The 18,042-nt window shown below is 44.9% G+C and overlaps 1 protein-coding gene across 10 annotated transcripts in view; it reads left to right on the top strand.

Moving 5' to 3' along the window:
- FGGY (FGGY carbohydrate kinase domain containing) overlaps window positions 1–18,042 on the top strand; it is a 372,408-nt gene that overhangs the window by 279,637 nt on the left and 74,729 nt on the right. The gene's annotated exons all lie outside the window — the stretch shown is intronic.

Below are 18,042 nucleotides of genomic sequence, written 5' to 3' on the forward strand. Positions count from 1 at the left end.
TGAAAGCTATTCCATTTAGATAAGTACCCTTTTCTGCCATATTTTTTATTTAAAACTCATTATGCTCTTAAATTTAGACTGGATTTTTCCCAAATGAGCAAATTGGGGCGGGGGTGGTAGAGGTTTTGCTGTCAAGGAAAGGCATCTCAGATTGTGAAAAGAGGGAGCTACTGTTAAATAATGTCATTACTACACTTAATAGAAGTGCCTATAGCTTGTCCTCATACTGTGTTTTCATGGAATAGGCCATGACAGCAGCATGTTAATAAGACAGTGACCTTGTCAGTTATGCCCCAGTTCAGCAAAGGACTTAAGTATGTGGTTAATTTTAAGCATGCCAGTAATCTTGTCCCTATTAAGCCAAAGCATTTAGCAGATACTTGAAGTCAGTGGGATTTAATTATGTACTTAAGCACATGTTTAAATTCCTTGTTAAATCAGGATTTTAAACCTAAAATCCCAACATCCTTAGCCCCGGTCTACACCTGAAAAGCTATATTGGGATCACTGTGTTGGTTAGGGGTGTGTGGTTTTTTTTTGTTTTTTTATTGATATAGTTATATAGGTATAAGCCTTGGGAGATGCAGTTATACTGATATACAGGTGCCAAAATAGATCTTATTTTGCTGCCCAAACTTGTATACTGGTATACACACTGGGAGTGGAATCGGGGAGGAGGGTTGCCATTTTAACCATAGCAGTATAGTTAAAGCGGCAGAATTTTCTAGTATAGACAAGCCCTAATTGATATACCATAGATTCGTACTCTACTCTGTGAGCGTAGTCCCAGTGAAGTATTCACAGAGTAAGATACTCCTTGATGTAAGTAAGGGGCCCTTAATGCTTGAGCCCCAGCTTGGGGATAGGCATTTTCTGTGGTTCTCGGAGAAACTTAAACTGGTTTTCATTTAAAGGTAACAACTCAGCATTTACTAAGTATTTATTTCCTCCCTTCTCCCAGGTGTTTGTTTTGGTTGTAGGGTTTTGTTGTGGCGTTTGTTGGGGTTTTTTTTTCAACTTTAAAGGCACCACAATTTCCAATCAACAGACAACAAGCAAATTCTAAGCTGTTCTGGATCAAATCTATGGGAGGCCTTTGGTTTAAGTGTCCTTTATCCCAATCTGCTTATATTGTACCAAGTGACTATAGAGCACATAGGGCAATTGTGTGTGTTTTTAATGAGACGTATATTCAACTGCAGTTGGTTGAAATTAGCTGTACCTTTTTTTAATTAGGGCTATAATATGGAAGTTTATTATACTCATGTTTTGTTAGAAATATATTTTTTCTCTCTCTCTCTCTTTGTACCGAGGGACCCTCAAGGCAATAGAGATTAATCATCAGGTTTAATTTAATGCAGTGGGAGAGAGACCTGTGTGGTCAGGCTGGCATTATAAAGTGCCTTTGATCTGCCTCAGGTGCATGGAGCCCCAGTGAGCCAGCAACAATAATACCTTTGTGAGATGATCAGAGAAGAGAGAGAGAGAAAATGGTCTGTGTGGAAACTCAACGCCGTCCTTTGTTGTGGTTCTGGCGAACGAAAGAGCCAACTGTCAGGAGGAATTCAGAAAACAGAAAGCAGGGTTAAAGTGCGGCAGTTGGGCAGTGGATTTCTTCAAGGCCTCTTACAGGAAACTGTTCAAAATCATCTACTGGATTATTATTTTTTCTTTTGGCACTGGTATGAGTGCTTTTGGTGGTATATGTGTGTGGATATAGTATTGCCATTATCTAGGCTGAATGCTCCATGAGTCACAGAATTAGATATTGCTTGCGAAGGGCATTTACTTTAAACTTACCGAGAAGTTCCATGACCCAGTTTTCATAACCTCAAGGAATCTAAAGAATTTGAACAAAAGACTTTGCTAATCATGCCTTTGATATTTTAAAAGTTACAAATGTTGAACATAATTTTTCTGATGGATATAATAATTTCATTCGTGGTAAAATTCCCATTTTTCTTTCAAATTAGGTTTCATTTTTGGAATTAACTACTGCTTTTCTTGGGCATTCAGACTCCCAGGCCACTTTGTAAGACTGTTTCCACTGAGAGACTTGGATGGCTCAAGCAATGAGCCAAAGAGAGTTTCATAACTAATTAGTGGATTGGTTCAAATCCAGTTCTAGGTTAGTAGTCACCAAAAGTCACTATCATTTAAAGTCTGGTCTGTGGCCTTTGTAAAAGAAGTTTTTGGCTAGTCTGGACAATTATCCACATCACACAATCCTCAGCTGTCTACTCTGAAAGTAAATCTAAGCAGAAGCCCATTCTCAGTTGGTATGGCAAATGAGTTATCCTCTTATCTTCAGAGGTGGTTTCTTCATTTCAGGGTTGCCACTCATTGCCTGGTGTCATAGTTACAGGATTAGCTGTACTTTTCATCTGTCTGTGTGGCTACCTGTAAGGCCCAACAGGTGTTGAACTCAGAATTGCTAGGTAGAGACACTTCCATGTTGCCACCCAGCAGCAGCTATAACCACCTTGCACCTCACTACCCATGGCTCACTGTGGACACAGACCACAGAAAGTCCTGCCCCAAAAGGTCTGATGGCAGCAGACTCATGGATTTTGATTGGCTCCCCACTCCTTTCAAGTGACAGAGCGCCTGCACTTCTCTCAGAGTGGATTCCCACAATTCACCCACTTTCAGACCAGGTCCCCAGGCTACAGCTCCCCTGTTCTCCAACCATGTTTTCTTAGCAGGCCTGGCAGGTTTCACCACCCACAAGAGACTTCCCTTCAGCAACTGCAGCATCCCAGAACAGCTTCTTCAATTCAAAATACTATTTATTTATTTGTAGGAATGTAGCAATCAGAAAAACAACAAAAGGCTACTCATACGGGGAAATGGAGTATTGTTGGCTTCCCTCCAGACACTGCCTCTACCCCTTTGTCATCTGGGGCTCAGGTTTTGAATAGTTCCAAAAGTCCTTTGTTGCAGTCATGCAACATTGTCAGGGGTAGAAGCCCCAACATTGTCAGGGGTAGACTTTGTAGGGATTGACACCTGTATTGTCCCCTTAAGTACGGGTTACTGGGGTTTTCTAAAGCCATTGCCTGCCTTCGTGTAGACATGTAAAACCAGGACTGAATTAACTCTTTGATCCTTGGTGGCCATCAGTGCAATGGTAATCAAATAAACAAAGGTACACATATATTTATTTATTTTTATGACTATTTCCCATGTTCTTCACAGCAGGGCTATGAGAGGAGGCTTGAATAGCTGCTGCCTCTGTCCAGTGGATAAGAGTAATGCAGTCTCCAGAGCTGTCCAACTCGCATTTTTCATGAGCACCAAATTCATTTAAATAAATAAGTAGACAACCTTTTCCTTGAAGTAAAATGTTTCTTAGATGGTAAACTATTTGGGATGGAGACCACATCTTCATGTCTGTTTCTGCAGTGCCAACACAATGGGACCCCAGTCCTGGCTGGCGTGTCTGTCACCACTGCTATATAAATAATAATAGCACCTATTTTCAATACAATTTACAGGGGAAAGTATCTCATTATTGTCATAGAACTGGTTGGGCTATGTACAGTCGGACAAATTTATTCAAAAGCTGTATAGTACAGAGAAAAGGTGCTACAAACATGAAATCTTCAGAACTATTCACTATCGTTTTTAACAGTGTTCGCATGTGGCCAGAAGTCCCATGAATATAGAATATGCACCATGTGTACATACTAACTGAAGCTCTTGAGATATTTACATAAAAGAGCCCTGCTCATAAAATATATATAGGCGATTTGTACCTTTTGTTTTCGCTAAGTTTGGCGAGAGAGCAGTGTTCTGCCTTCCCGACTTCCCAAAACAGCCATTCCACTATGCACATCTTTGTGGATTCATAGCCAAAGAGAGTTTCCAGAGAGATTTTCTGGCCTCTAATTCATCTTAATGTGGGGTTGAGGAGATCTGAATTTTCTGGCAGGTTGAATCCCAAATACACAAGATATGGTGTCCCTAGTCAGGATTTCTTTAATTTCCCTACCTTAGGTGACTTGACCCCCAGGATATTTTTGTCACTTCCTGTCCCCTTTGTGTTGGCTGCTCTGGAGACAATGCTTCTGATTTGTGGCGGTCAAGAAGTTTCCTTTCTGGATCAGATGGATTTTTCTCTCTTTTTGCTTCTCTGTTACTCCTGTGTCAGTTTTGACTCCACTGTAAATGTGAGTAAATGGAGCACACACATGTGGGTAGTTAGGTACTGAGTCACCTGACTTGTGCACACACAAAAGAACCTGTTTTGCAGGGGTAGTATGTGTGTGCAGTGTACAGCCTGACTTCAATAATTTGGCAACTTTAGTCCTGAATAATCTGCAGTAATTTATCCCTTGCGGGATTCTTCTTTTCTGTCTCGTGAGACCATCTCCTATCAGGGATATGAGAGTCAGTTTCTCTTGAGATGTCGTTGAGCAGCTATGTACATAGTAAAATGGGAGATATCCGAAGCTGTCCCATCATTTATTATGGACTATTTTAAAGTAATTTCCTATGCTTATTTTTACCAAGAAGGGCTATTCTTTGTCTTCTTCTGTTAAAGGAACTTCAGTCCGATCAGCTTATTCTAAATCTGTTCATCTGATTCTCATGACAACTGTGAAACACAATAGAGCTTCTTTGCTCCACAATATCCACTCAAGCTGCCAGCTTTGTTCACACAAATAGAGTCTAAAGCACATTTCCAGCCCCAGAGCATGCACAGTACGTGTCCTTTGCAGTACATCCTGGGGTGGAGACTGCAGAGACACGCTGGCTCAAAGTGTTCTCGTAGCCTGATCTCTGTAATCTCAGTGGGAGCCAGACCAGCAAGTGGATTCAGTATATTTTGGCTCTCATACGAGAGCCTCCTCTTCAGTACATGCCACGTTGTTAAAGCAGCAGACTTTTGAATAGTTACTACAAAGGGACTCCTCAGCTGCTTGAAACTGTCTCCAAGAGGAAAACTTGCAGGAATCAAAAAGCATTGCGCTCAACTTGCCAGCTCTAATTAATCTAGCCGGGTGGCACTAGGCAATTCCTTTCTGGCAAGTAGATCTATGGACCGCACGCCAGATTTCAACCTTTCACTCTTCAGTCTCTGCTGCACTCATATCACTGCAATTAAATGTGTAGTCTCTGAGGGGACAGGGCCTGAAGCCTTGGGCAGTGAATCGGTGCCAGCTGGCTGGTGTCCAGCATTTAGCAAAGGCAACAATTTGTCCTTCGAACCAGAGGAGAGGTGCTGAGATGAGAAGGCAAGGGGACAGGACGGGAGAGTGCAGTAAAAATTAAAAACAAAAAGAAAACTGTTGAAACCAAAGCAGCTTGGAAAAGGTTTGAAAGGAGCTGTGAAACTGAGAGCATCCACCCAATAAACCTCCGCCCTCCCTGCTTTTTAATATTCTTCTCTGCTAAAAGGCCTGTCCTCTGAATATGAATCATAAAGCTAGTGTCTTTTGAGTGAGGGAAATAAATCAGTAGCACAGGAACTTCTCCCTTAATCTGTCCTCATTCAGTTCAGTTCTGCTGCTTTATATATTGCATTTGGCAGCAGTCACAATGCTGACTTCCCAGCTAATGAAGACATTTTACATTCAGGGAGGGCTGCATGAAATTAAAACCATATTTATTTTACCACCCTGTTAGAGGTTGCCCATCCTTGCTGTACCCATGACTCAGGCGCTGCAGCTGGAAAAGGTCACAGAGCATATTTGGATGCCATGGTACTATTCCTGTTCAGCACGTGGCTTTACAGGGGTTACATTTCTACATACTTAAAAAAAAAATGAGCACAACTCCTCAACTATTTCTCTTATTTATTTTCTTTCATTAAACTTTTTTCCCCCTCTCTCTTGGCAAGAGGATCCTTCTCCACTTCCCCATTGTTGGCATTAATTTGTCTGATATTTTTTGTGAGAAGTGAAATATTTTCACTAGAAGGATGTATAAAAAGATTGTTGTGTATTTTTTTACCCTACTTTATTTTCTTAATAAAGGCTAGCAAGATATTGGTGAGGCTTGGAGATCATATGCAGGCTGCCTCCCAAACCCCAAGCACTTACTTGCAGAGCTAGAAAACCGCAAAGCTTAAGATCCTGAAATGTAAATAGGAAGTCGAAGAGTTTACTTTAGAGCCAGCAGTGCCGAGCCTGTGTAATGTTTACTTCAGCTTGCCTCCCAGCCTGGCAGAGATGAAAGGAAGGCTCTCTGGGTAAATTAGTTGTTAAAGTTTTTGTTAGGAGCAAGGTTCCTTTGCTCATGGCCAGGCATAATTCAACTCAGGTACATCTTGGATTGAGAGAGTGGGAAGTTCCTATTTAGCTCACCTGTCACTGAAATCCAGGTTTTCCTCCCCAACACTTGGCCAAAACTCCACCTATGCATGAGAATACAATTGAAAGCAGTATAACTACTGTATTGTATATAAGTAGATAATGCATAATAACATTGCCAGAAAACCCTGCTGTCAGCTCCCCTTCCCTTTTGTGAATGGGCCATTAGAATTCAAAGTGAGAGTCATGGTACAGATATGGACAGAGTAAATGCTTTGGAAAATAATCCACTCTAAAACTGGACTAAGACTAATACTCTGCAGCCGTGTCATTGATATCAGTGAAAATGCTTTGCTTTGAAGATTCCATCAGACACAGTGATTTTCATTCTGTGATTGACTGCAAGCTACTCTTGTGTGACATAAAGCTGTATATTGGGATGTCTGATGTATAATACTATGTATTTTTGCAATACCATCTATCCGAGGTATCTCAAGGAACTTTATGTAATGAATGAATTAAGCCTCATAGCTCCTCTGTGTAAGGGTATGTCTACACTACAAGAGTAGTTCGATTTAACTTAGGTCGAATTTGTGGATTCGACCTTATGAAGTCGAATTTGTGTATCCACACTAAGGACACTAATTCGACTTTGTCAGTCCACACTAACGGGGCCAGCGTCGACATTGGCAGCAGTGCATTCTGGGCAGCTATCCCACAGTTCCCGCAGTCCCCGCTTCCCATTGGAATGCTGGGTAGAGCCCCCAATGCCTGCTGGGGGAAAAATGTGTCGAGGGTGGTTTTGGGTAACTGTCGTCATTCAACCGTCACTCCCGCCCTCCCTCCCTGAAAGCGCCGGCGGGAAATCTGTTACCGCACTTTTCTGGTCAGTGACAGCGCGGACGCCACAGCACTGTGAGCATGGAGCCCGCTGCGATCATCGCTGCACTTATGGCCGTTGTCAACTCCTCGCACCTTATCGTCCACCTCTTCCAGTCAGCTGCTGAGAAATCGGGCGAGGAGGCTCCGGCAGCGCGGTGAGGACATGAAGTGTGAGAGTGGCACAGACCTCTCACAAAGCACGGGATCCCGCGCCGCGGAGATCATGGTGGCAATGGGTCACGTTCATGCCATGGGACGGCGATTCTGGGCCCGGGAAACAAGCACGGACTGGTGGGACCGCATAGTGCTGCAGGTCTGGGATGAATCACAGTGGCTGCGAAACTTCAGGATGCGTAAGGGCACTTTCCTTGAACTGTGTGACTTGCTGGCCCCTGCCCTGAAGCGCCAGGACACCCGAATGCGAGCAGCCCTGACTGTGCAGAAGCGAGTGGCCATAGCCCTCTGGAAACTTGCAACACCAGACAGCTACCGGTCAGTAGCGAACCACTTTGGCGTGGGCAAATCTACCGTGGGGGTTGCTGTGATGCAAATAGCCCACGCAATCGTTGAGCTACTGCTCTCAAAGTTAGTGACCCTGGGAAACGTCCAGGTCGTCATAGATGGCTTCGCAGCGATGGGATTCCCAAACTGCAGTGGGGCTATAGATGGCACTCACATCCCTATCCTGGGACCAGCCCACCAGGCCAGCCAGTATATTAACAGAAAGGGCTACTTTTCAATGGTGCTGCAAGCACTGGTGGACCATAGGGGACGTTTTACCAACATCTACGTCGGGTGGCCAGGCAAGGTTCATGACGCGCGTGTTTTCAGGAACTCTTGTCTGTTTAGACGCCTGCAGGAAGGTAGTTTCTTCCCGGACCACAAAATAACTGTTGGGGATGTGGAGATGTCTACAGTGATCCTCGGGGACCCAGCCTACCCGCTAATGCCCTGGCTCATGAAGCCCTATACAGGCGCCCTGGACAGTGACAAGGAGCTCTTCAACTACCGGCTGAGCAAGTGCAGAATGGTGGTGGAGTGTGCTTTCGGACGTCTCAAGGGGAGATGGAGGAGCTTACTCACTCGCTCGGATCTCAGCGAAACCAATATCCCCATTCTTATTGCAGCTTGCTGTGTGCTCCACAATCTCTGTGAGAGCAAGGGGGAGACCTTTATGGCGGGATGGGAGGTTGAGGCAAATCGCCTGGCTGCTGTTTATGCTCAGCCAGACAGCCGTGCAATTAGAAGAGCCCAGCGGGAAGCGCTGTGCATCCGGGAGGCTTTGAAAGCTAGGTTCCTCAGCGAGCAGGGTAACCTATGACTGTCCAGTCTCTTTACAGAGAAGCTGAACCTGCCCCTATTTCAGTTACTATTGACTTTTTTCAGCGGTTACATACCCCGTTCACCAGGTTTCCCCCCTTCCAACAGACGTTTAAAAATAAAGTTATTGGAACATTTTTAATTAACAAAGTTTTCTTTACTAACGAATTCGCGTTAAAGGGTTCAAACAGGGACGCAGACTGTGGTGGGTACGGTGTGCAGTGATGTACAGACCGCTTCTACACTCGAGGACTGACAGGCTCCTGCTCCTACAGCGGTCTCTGGGGGAAGGACGGTTACAGGAGGGTGTGCAGGAAGGGGTAGGTTTGCAGGAAGGGGTGAGGGGTGTGTGGGAAGGGTGAGTAGGTGTAGGGGGATGAGGGCTCTGGCTGGGGCTCAGGGCATCGGAGAGGTTCATGGCTAGGGTGGAAGGGCATGGTAAGGGCACCCTGCCTTGCCATTTGTGGATGCCAGGCGTTCGGACCCTGGGGCAGCATACACCTCCCAGACTGACCTGGGGCAGCAGACACCTCCCACAGTGACCCGGGTGCCTAGTGACTGCACTCTGTGTGTGACCTGCTGTTGATCCTGCCCCCATGTCTGTACCCTGGTAATGGTGGCTGTCCTATGCAATTAACAAACCCCTATCTCCCCATCACACAAAGTCTTCTGGAAAGAAACATGACGGAAACAGTAATGAACAGCAAACTATTTTTAATACTCAACTACACAGTTGGAGGATGAAACTGGGATTTGGGATCGGGTGAGCCAGGAAGGGAAGCAATTCTCATACTTTAGGGAATGAGAGCTGTTTGGTACATGAGCGCTCTGCTGGGGTGGAGTGACAGTTTTCACGGCCCCTAGCGCCTCTCCTTCTTGTGATTTTGGGTGAGGGGGGGGACAGGACTTTGTGGCGGGGGAGGGCGGTTGCAGATACAGTTCAGGGGGGCTCTCTGCTCCTGCCTGCGGTCCTGCAGAACATCCACAAGGCGCCGGAGCGTGTCCGTTTGCTCCCTCATTAGTCCAAGCAGCGTTTGAGTCACCTGATGGTCTTCCTGCCGCCACCTGTCCTCCCGTTCGCTGTGTGAGCGCTGCTGCTGAGAGAGGGTCTCCCTCCACTGTCTCTGCTCGGCCGCCTCAGCTCTGGAGCAGGCCATCAGTTCAGCGAACATCTCGTCCCGAGTCTTTTTCTTTCGCCGCCTAATCTGCGCCAGCCTCTGTGAGGGGGATGCCGGGGCAGTTCGGGAAACAGCCGCAGCTGTGTGATGGGAAAAAGGGAGTGATTTCCTTGCAAAGATACATGTTTGCGAACACTGAACACAGTCTACTCAGTTTCTGTGAACAAGACCATACAGGGCACCTATCTCATGTGCTCTCAGGACAAGTTCGAATTTTTGGCATTCGCTTTCATTGCCTGGGGTCTTGCACTGGAGATCGGACAAGCGGGGCAGGACAGCAGAATCCGTGTAGCAGCCAGGCCTGGTAAGCCGTAAACTTTAGGCTGCTTAAAAGTTAATGGATAGCAGTGGCCTCCTGCTGCAGGCAATCTGGAAAGCATAAAGTCTGACCCTGTTCCAGCCCCTCGCGGCTGTCCCCGGGAAAGATCCCTGTATGCTTTCCCTCTGCAGCCTCCAACACGTGGCTGTTAAGCGACGGTCATTGTTATGCAAAGGAAAAGTCAAGCATTCACAATAGTAACATTACATTAATTCCCCTAATTAGATGCAGCAGTCGCCGAGCGAGATCACCCTGAGGCGGGTCACTAGGACAGACAGAGAGCGCATGCTGCGTGAATCCCTGCACAGACCAGGGCCCTATGCTGCCATGCTGGTGGAGGCAATGCTCCCACTGTACCTGAGGATGGCCTGGCGCGGAAGAGTGTGCTTCCATGGAGCCCCAACAAGGCACCTCTCCCCAGGAACCTCCTCCGTAGGCTGTTCGAGTACCTGTACGAGTGCTTCGTGGAAGTGTCCCAGGAGGATTTCTATTCGATCGCTATATGTATTGACCTTCTTTTCGTATAGTTTTTATTCCTGATTTTAAAAAAATAAATGTTTATATGTTTATAGCACTTACCGACTGATCCTTCCCCTGATTCAGAGTCCGGGTTAATGGCTGGGGAGGGTTGGTAGGGGATCTCTGTGAGGGTGATGAAGAGATCCTGGCTGTCGGGGAAATCAGTATTGTAAGCACTGTCGCCTGCCTCGTCCTCCACAAACCCTTCCTCATCTTCCCCATCCGCGAACATCGCCGAGAAACTGCCCCTCGACACTATCCCATCCTCAGAGTCCACGTCACTGGTGGGGCAGTGGTGGCAGACCCACCGAGAATGGCATGCAGTGCCTCGTAGAAGCGGCATGTCTGGGGCTGGGCTCCGGAGCGTCTGTTTGCCGCTTTGATTTTTTGGTAGTCTTGTCTCAGGTCCTTGATTTTCACGCGGCACTGCGTTGCATCCCGGCTGTATCCTCTGAGTGCCATGGCTTTGGAGACCTTCTCGTAGGTCTTTGCATTCCGTTTTTTGGAGCGCAGCTCCGAAAGCACAGACTCATCGCCCCACACAGCGATCAGATCCAAGACTTCCTGGTCAGTCCATGCTGGGGCCCTCTTTCTACTTTGAGATTGCATGGACCCCTCTGCTGGAGAGCTCTGCATCGCTGCCGGTGCTGCTGAGCTCGCCCCGATGTCCAACCAGGAACTGAGATTCAAAATGGCCAGATAGGAAAAGGAATTCAAATTTTCCCGGGGCTTTTCCTGTATGGCTGATCAGAACATCTGAGCTCGGACTGCTGTCCAGAGCGTCAACACAGTGGTGCAATGTGGGATAGCTCCCGGAGCTACTAAGGTCGATTTCCGTCCACACATAGGCTAACTCGACATAGCCATGTCGAATTTAGCGCTACTCCCCTCGTCGGGGTGGAGTTCCGAATTCGAACTAAAGAGCCCTCTAGGTCGAATTAAATGGCTTCCTGGTGTGGACGGGTGCACGGTTAAATCGAATTAACGCTGCTAAATTCGACATAAACTCCTAGTGTAGACCAGGCCTAAGAGAGGTGAGATTTATTCCAGTTTTATAGGTGGGAAACCGAGGCACAGAAAAGTTTAGTGACTTTTTAAATGTTTGTCTCTTTAGATTTACAAATTCCGCCTACCTTCCACCCTCCAGGGGCATAAATTCCACCCTCCAGGGGCAATGACAAATGCTCCCCGCCCCCCCCCCCATGACCAGCAAGCATGTGTTTAAACATGACAGTCCTTTTCCACATTAAGGGCAAATTGTATTAAACATCATATGTGTTAAATTTCTAACACAATGAAATATGGACAAAGTCTGACTCTGTGTCCAAAACGCATCTCTTTCCTGGGCTTTTCCTTTCTTTTTTAACTTCAGGGCTACAAACGTATGCTTTAGGCTGAGGCTTCCTACACAGCTTGCTGTTTGTAGGGCTTTTCCCTGCAAGACTCCTCCCTCACTCCAAAGAGACTCCACTTCTTATCCTGCCAAGGTGAGACCACTGAGAGTCTAGAAGATAGCACCTTGAGACATCATTTTGTAACTATGGTTTCCTTAGGTTTGGAGCAAACGGTGGAGGGGAGGTGTTTGAGAAGGGAGGGGATGAGAGGAGAATGTAAATCAGATTTCTGCTATGTGCTGGACTGTGTTGTAAGGGTGTTTGAACTTTTGAGTATCTGTTTCTGTTGGCATTTTCTTGCAGCATCATTGCATTATCCCATATAGAAATTACATTAAAATAACTTTAGTTCTGGCCTAAATCCAAAGGTAAAGAACGAACATTCACACTTTAAACATCAAACTTCTCCCGTCTAGGTTCACCAAAGCACATAATTAATGAGGGTATCCCATTGTAACTTGATATACTGAAGATATAACCATTCACTATGAAATTCCTTTCTTTAGAGGATACAAACCAGAATTTTAGCTTCCTTTTTAATGTTGTTTTTAAGGTGATTTTCCTTTGTTTCCTTTTTAATATATTTTTGAACTATCAGATTTGACAGGTACAAAATTTCAACTAAACTCAAAGTATCCAATTTTGTTACTCTTCTCCTGATTTAGAAAAATGAGTTAGCCTGAGACCCACGGTGTTGATAAAATCCCAGCTTCTTATCGGAATAATCTGCCCCTAATACAACTGGGTACAGGATTTCCTTCTGATTACAAGCAGATTTGTGAGTGTTTGACTGTCCTTCCACCTTGCTGGTCTTCTCTGTTCATGTGACTGGGTAGGTGATTATTAAACAGTTCACTTTTATTCCATGTGCTAGGCTTCCTGATGGAGAGAAGAGAAGAGGTTATGCTGACCCTAATTTTAACTCCTTTGACCCTGAATTAAACTGTAATGAAGTGGCTAGAGTACAGCTGAACATACTTTGCTCAGATGGCTTCTTGACTCAAGACAGTCTAATGGATTCTTTTTAAATTATTTTTTTAAATTTTCAATGAAAAAATGTTTGTGTTGATGAGATTTAAACTCTTAAAATTGCAATGTTTGCAACTCAGTGGTAAGATATAGTGACTACAATATAGAACTTTCAGACAGAACTCCTGGGTTTTGTTTATGACCACGTCACCAACTTACTCTACGATCTTGTCAAATCACTTATCCTTCTTATGCACCTCCGTTTGCCCACCTGGAAAATGGAAATGAGTGCTCAGATTGCAGCCTCAGGGTATGCAGTCATAGCACCCGAGTGAAGACGAGGACCAAGGAGACTAAGAAGAGGACAGGCAGAACACTGAGGGGCAGGCACATTGGTTAAGGGGAGAGGAGAATGGAAAGAGATACGGCAGAGAGAGGGGGAGAATGGAATAAGACAGAAAGAGAACAATAGTAGATGAATAACTGAACATGATATGGAGATAGATAAAGAATGGAAGTGTAAGATATGAGGAGAAAGAGTGATGACAAGAAAGAAATGGAAAAAAGTGAAAAGCAGGAGAATACACAGCTGTAAGATTAGTGTATCTTCTTTAATGTATCAGTGCCCCTCTAATCCTGTTTTCCTAACAGAAAAGGGGGAGACAAGAGGCTTGGGAGGGGTCAATTAGAGTTCTGGAGTTGTGAAGAGAAGGCATTTGAAGAGGATTTCAAGACTGCCTTTGCTACAGTAATACAAATATATGATTTCCAATTTGAGCACTAATAGCAATACTCATAGGTGCTGGAACTAGAGATGCTGGGGCTGCTGCCGCTGCACCCGCTGTCTTGAAGTGATTTCCATCATGTACAGGGTTTACAGTTTGGTTCAATGGCTCCGAGCACCCCCACTATACAACTTGGTCCAGCCCCACTGGCAATACTTATGTCTCAGGAGTGCTGGGAAGTTGAATTAATTGTCTGCCAAGTGGATTGAGATCCTGGAATGAAAGGTACTATATACAGTAAGTGCAAAGTATTAAGGACTGTCTGGGCCACAATACTATACAAATGATAAATTTTTAATTTCAGTAAACAGCAGCAAACCACTAAATTCAGGAAGACTCCATTGACACATGGGCAGCAGGTTTACCACAAAGGACTTTCGTTCTCCATCCTGTCTCACGCAGCCCTTGCTGAAGCAACAGTTGTTTATCTGAGTTTCTTCTTCCCTCTACAAATACGAGTGGGGGTGGGAGAAGCACTAGTGGGGGCAGAATTAACTAGGGAGAATGTACAATAGTTGTGTGAGCAAAGTACAGTGACGCATGAGCTGCTGCCTTTCTCTCTCCGTGTGCCTGAGAATCACAGTTTACTCTGAGCTCATTGTTTATAACTGGGGTGAAATCCTGAGGTCCCCTCTGTGTTTATGCAGTCGCTGGGAGTTTGTCTCAGTAAGTAAGGAGCAAGTAAACACTGAATAAAGCACTTGGTATTTTGCCCTTTTAATTTTTCAAACAACAGCCTGTTTAAAACACAGCGTGAGATGGCACATCCTGTGTACTGTAAATCCACTTCCAGTATCACCTAGGGGGTGCAGTTGAAGTTTCCTGTTACCAGTAGGTGAGATATTGCTGGTACTAGTGACATTCCCCATTACAAATAGAGGGAGTACTGGCTCAAACCACTGATGCCTTATCTACTGGTAAAAAGGGAAAATACATCTTTTGAACTGTACTCCACTGATGTTCCTGCAGGCTGAAAAAATAAACCAGCCTCAATTCTGAGCGAGATTCTTGGTATGTTTCTCAGTAGGATTATGGGGGCTCAGCCCCTCACAGGATTAGGCCATTATAAAGGATCATATGAGTCACAGTGTTGACACCAGGGAAGTGTTTGTTTTAATGTTGTAACTTTTTGGATTTCTTTTTCCTTCTGGGAGCTAAATTTTCAGGGCACTTTATCCAGCAGCTAAACTCCAGTTCATGCAGGAGTTTCACCACTCTCTGGGTATCTATCTGATCTGACGACAGGTCTGAGTAAGGACCTCAGGCTTTGGCCCTACCTGGAGGAACTATAAAGACATTTGGTAGCAGAAGGCCAGCTTCTATGGCATAACTTTCAGGAAGGGATATGGGACAGGATAACCCAACAGGGCTCAGAGCCCACGTTGACAGACTTGGGCTTACAGGGCTTGCACTGTGGCACTGAAAATGATTATGCAGACGTTGCAGCTCAGTCTGGAGCTTGGGCTCTGAAGCCCATCCTGCCCCCTAGGCTTCAGAGACCAAACTCCAGACTGAGCCACAATGTCGACGCAGCTGTAGCGCGAGCCCAAGTCTGCCGACCTGGGCTCTGAATCTTGCAGCTGCAGGCTGCCACCTGCTGTGTAGACGAACCTATGGAGGTCCTGTGTCTCTTTGTTGGCTCTGGCCCTGGGCATCACACCCCAGCTTTCAGGCAACACATCTCCACTGCAGCCATGCTGACCAGGACTGTTCCCATCTGGGGCTGCCCCAGAACCCTAGATGGGGTGGGGTCTGTGGAAAAGAGGAGATAACCTGGGGTTCCGCCAACTTCTTTGTTCCTCACTCCAGCCACACAGATTTCCCAAGGCGTACAAGACGCACACGCTGAAGCCCAGCCGTTCAGCCTCTACTCCTCCCTTATCCCTAGACCAATGGAGAGGCCCCAATGGAGGGGGAGGGATAGCTCAGTGGTTTGAGCATTGGCCCGCTAAACCCAGGGTTGTGAGTTCAATTCTTGAGGGGGCCACTTAGGGAGCTGGGGCAAAAATTGGTCCTGCTAGTGAAGGCAGGGGGCTGGACTCGATGACCTTTCAAGGTCCCTTCCAGTTCTAGGAGATTGGTATATCTCCAATTATTATCTTTATTACCCCCGTGAGGTCTAGAAGGGGCATGGTGCTGCTGATAGTCTGCTCTTTGGTTGTGTCTGCATTGCACACACAAAAAGTGTGATCTTAACTCACTTTAGCTACACTACATTAGTTAATTCTGTTTAAAATAGCAGTGAAGAAACAGTATCATGGCTTTTAATTTGGGTTAGCAGCTCAGGTACAACCTCAGGCTGCCCTTGAGGTGCAAACTCAACTTAAAAGCCATGATACCGTGTCGTTACGGCTATTTTAACCTGAATGAAGAATATCTTTTTTCTTTTTCAGTGTAGACATAACCTGGGTATGTTTCTAGGAGTTACAATCTGAGGTAAAAGCAGCAAAGAGTCCTGTGGCACCTTATAGACAAAATCTGAGGTAAAAGGTTTAGTGTTAAAAGTACATACCCCAATGTTCTTTTGAGATGCTGCCATTCTTCTGCATTTGAATTGAAGTCAGTATTATAGTAAGTTTCTTCCTTTTTTTCTGATATTCAAATTCCCTACCTGACTTTCAGGTTTGAATTTTTTGGCTTTTTAGTTAGTTGGAAATGTTAAGAGGAATTGGTCCATGTTTATGATGAACTCCCAGGAATTTAACTTATCATAGTCATGAAATGTGCCGTTTTTAAGATTATTCTTTAACTTTGGGACACATTCGTGTCTGTCTAAGTGTTACAATCTTCATAAAGAACAGTGGTTTTGTGACAATGGAAAAGGAGTAAAAATAAGGGAGTGATTCAAATTGGTGTGTAGTTCTACTGAGGCCCAATAGCCCTAATGAGCTATTGCAATGAGCGGCAGGGGTGGGGGTTATCTTTTGTGAGTTGCTGAGCAGTATTGCTTTAGAACCGGACAAAATAGCATTTCAGCTGAGGACACCACTAGGCTCTTAGAAGCTATCGTGTAACCAGACAACCTTTCAGTCCATTTATCAAAGCACTCGTAGTTCCCATTTCAAGGCAGGCGACACAGTAAATATGATAAAAAAAAAAAAAAAAGGTTAATCTGTATCCAGACATTTCATTAAATAAAACGATAAAATAAATCAATGCCCTACTGCGAGTGCTTAAGTGCTTAGCAAAAAGCTTCTGAATCCATTAGGAATTTACTATTTTTTTAATTCAAAAAACAATTTAACAGATTAAAACTTTTTTTTTTTGGTCAATTGCCATAAGAAGCCTTGGCCTTTGAGAATAAAAAGAAAATAATTATATGCCGTGCTGTACCTGGTGTATGCCTGCCCACACCCATGCTCAAGATGGATTTAACATTCAGACAATGTTGAAAGGAGGCCAGAGTACAAGTGTAGGAAACAGACATAATAGGAATAGGCAAAAGTAAGTTGGTTGTAATATTTTAAATATCTGACAAGTCTTTTCATGGGCAGGCACTGTCAGTGCTGGAAAATGCAGTAGTCAGGAAGCTAATATTACAGAGTAACAATGAAAAATAAGCGAATACAAATAAAGTATTTAAATATATTGCTCTATTAAATAACACTGACTTGTTTTAATTACTGTGTGTAGTTTTTAAATAATGGGTAGGTAGCTTCACCCTTGAGAGACGCTGGTCACCAGTATAATGCGGGGCTGTCCATCTCAGGTGATTGAAAATCTCTCCCCAGGAGTGATATTGTGCGGCACCAGGCACCCATGCCTCAGACTCTGCTGGAGAAACTGGAGTTGGCCAATGTAGTCTGAAAAGTCGGCAGAGCTGGCCTAGGAGGGGCATGGCCAGGTCACCAAGGGATATAATGATGTTCTATGTCCCCAAAGCAGCCTCTGCCAGATGAGTTCCCCCGGCTGCAACTGAAAGCTGTCCTTCCTTGGCAGAACTCCCAGCTGGATGGCTGCACAAACACTGCCTGTCACCTCCTACATTTCCCCCTGTTGGTACAAGGGAATACCAAGCCTGATATATCTTGCATTGAATCATATAGTTAAATTTAAATTAAATAAAGGGGATGCTTTACTGCTAAACTTTTTTTTTACCCTTTTGTTTTTCTGTATTCAAAATGTTCAGCATGAAGATGTTTTTTGAACAATTGTAGTTGAGCTGTTTTTAAAATGTCAACAACCGGTTCCCTTTAAAAAAAAACAACTCAGGCTTATTAAGACCTTGGTTATGTATTTAATGCAGCAAGTATTTAGTGTGGTTGCAGCTAAATGAAATGTTCCCAGTGTGGCTGTGGTTGTCCACCATGGAGCTGTGTACTCAGGGATCCTTTTGGTAGATTCACACCAATTTCCTAATTTTTGAAAGCCTACATCAAAAGGCTGGTGCTGCACTCTTCATTCAGGCAAATCTCCTAC

Source organism: Mauremys mutica, chromosome 8 (assembly GCF_020497125.1).
Source record: "Mauremys mutica isolate MM-2020 ecotype Southern chromosome 8, ASM2049712v1, whole genome shotgun sequence".
NCBI lineage: Eukaryota > Metazoa > Chordata > Testudines > Geoemydidae > Mauremys > Mauremys mutica.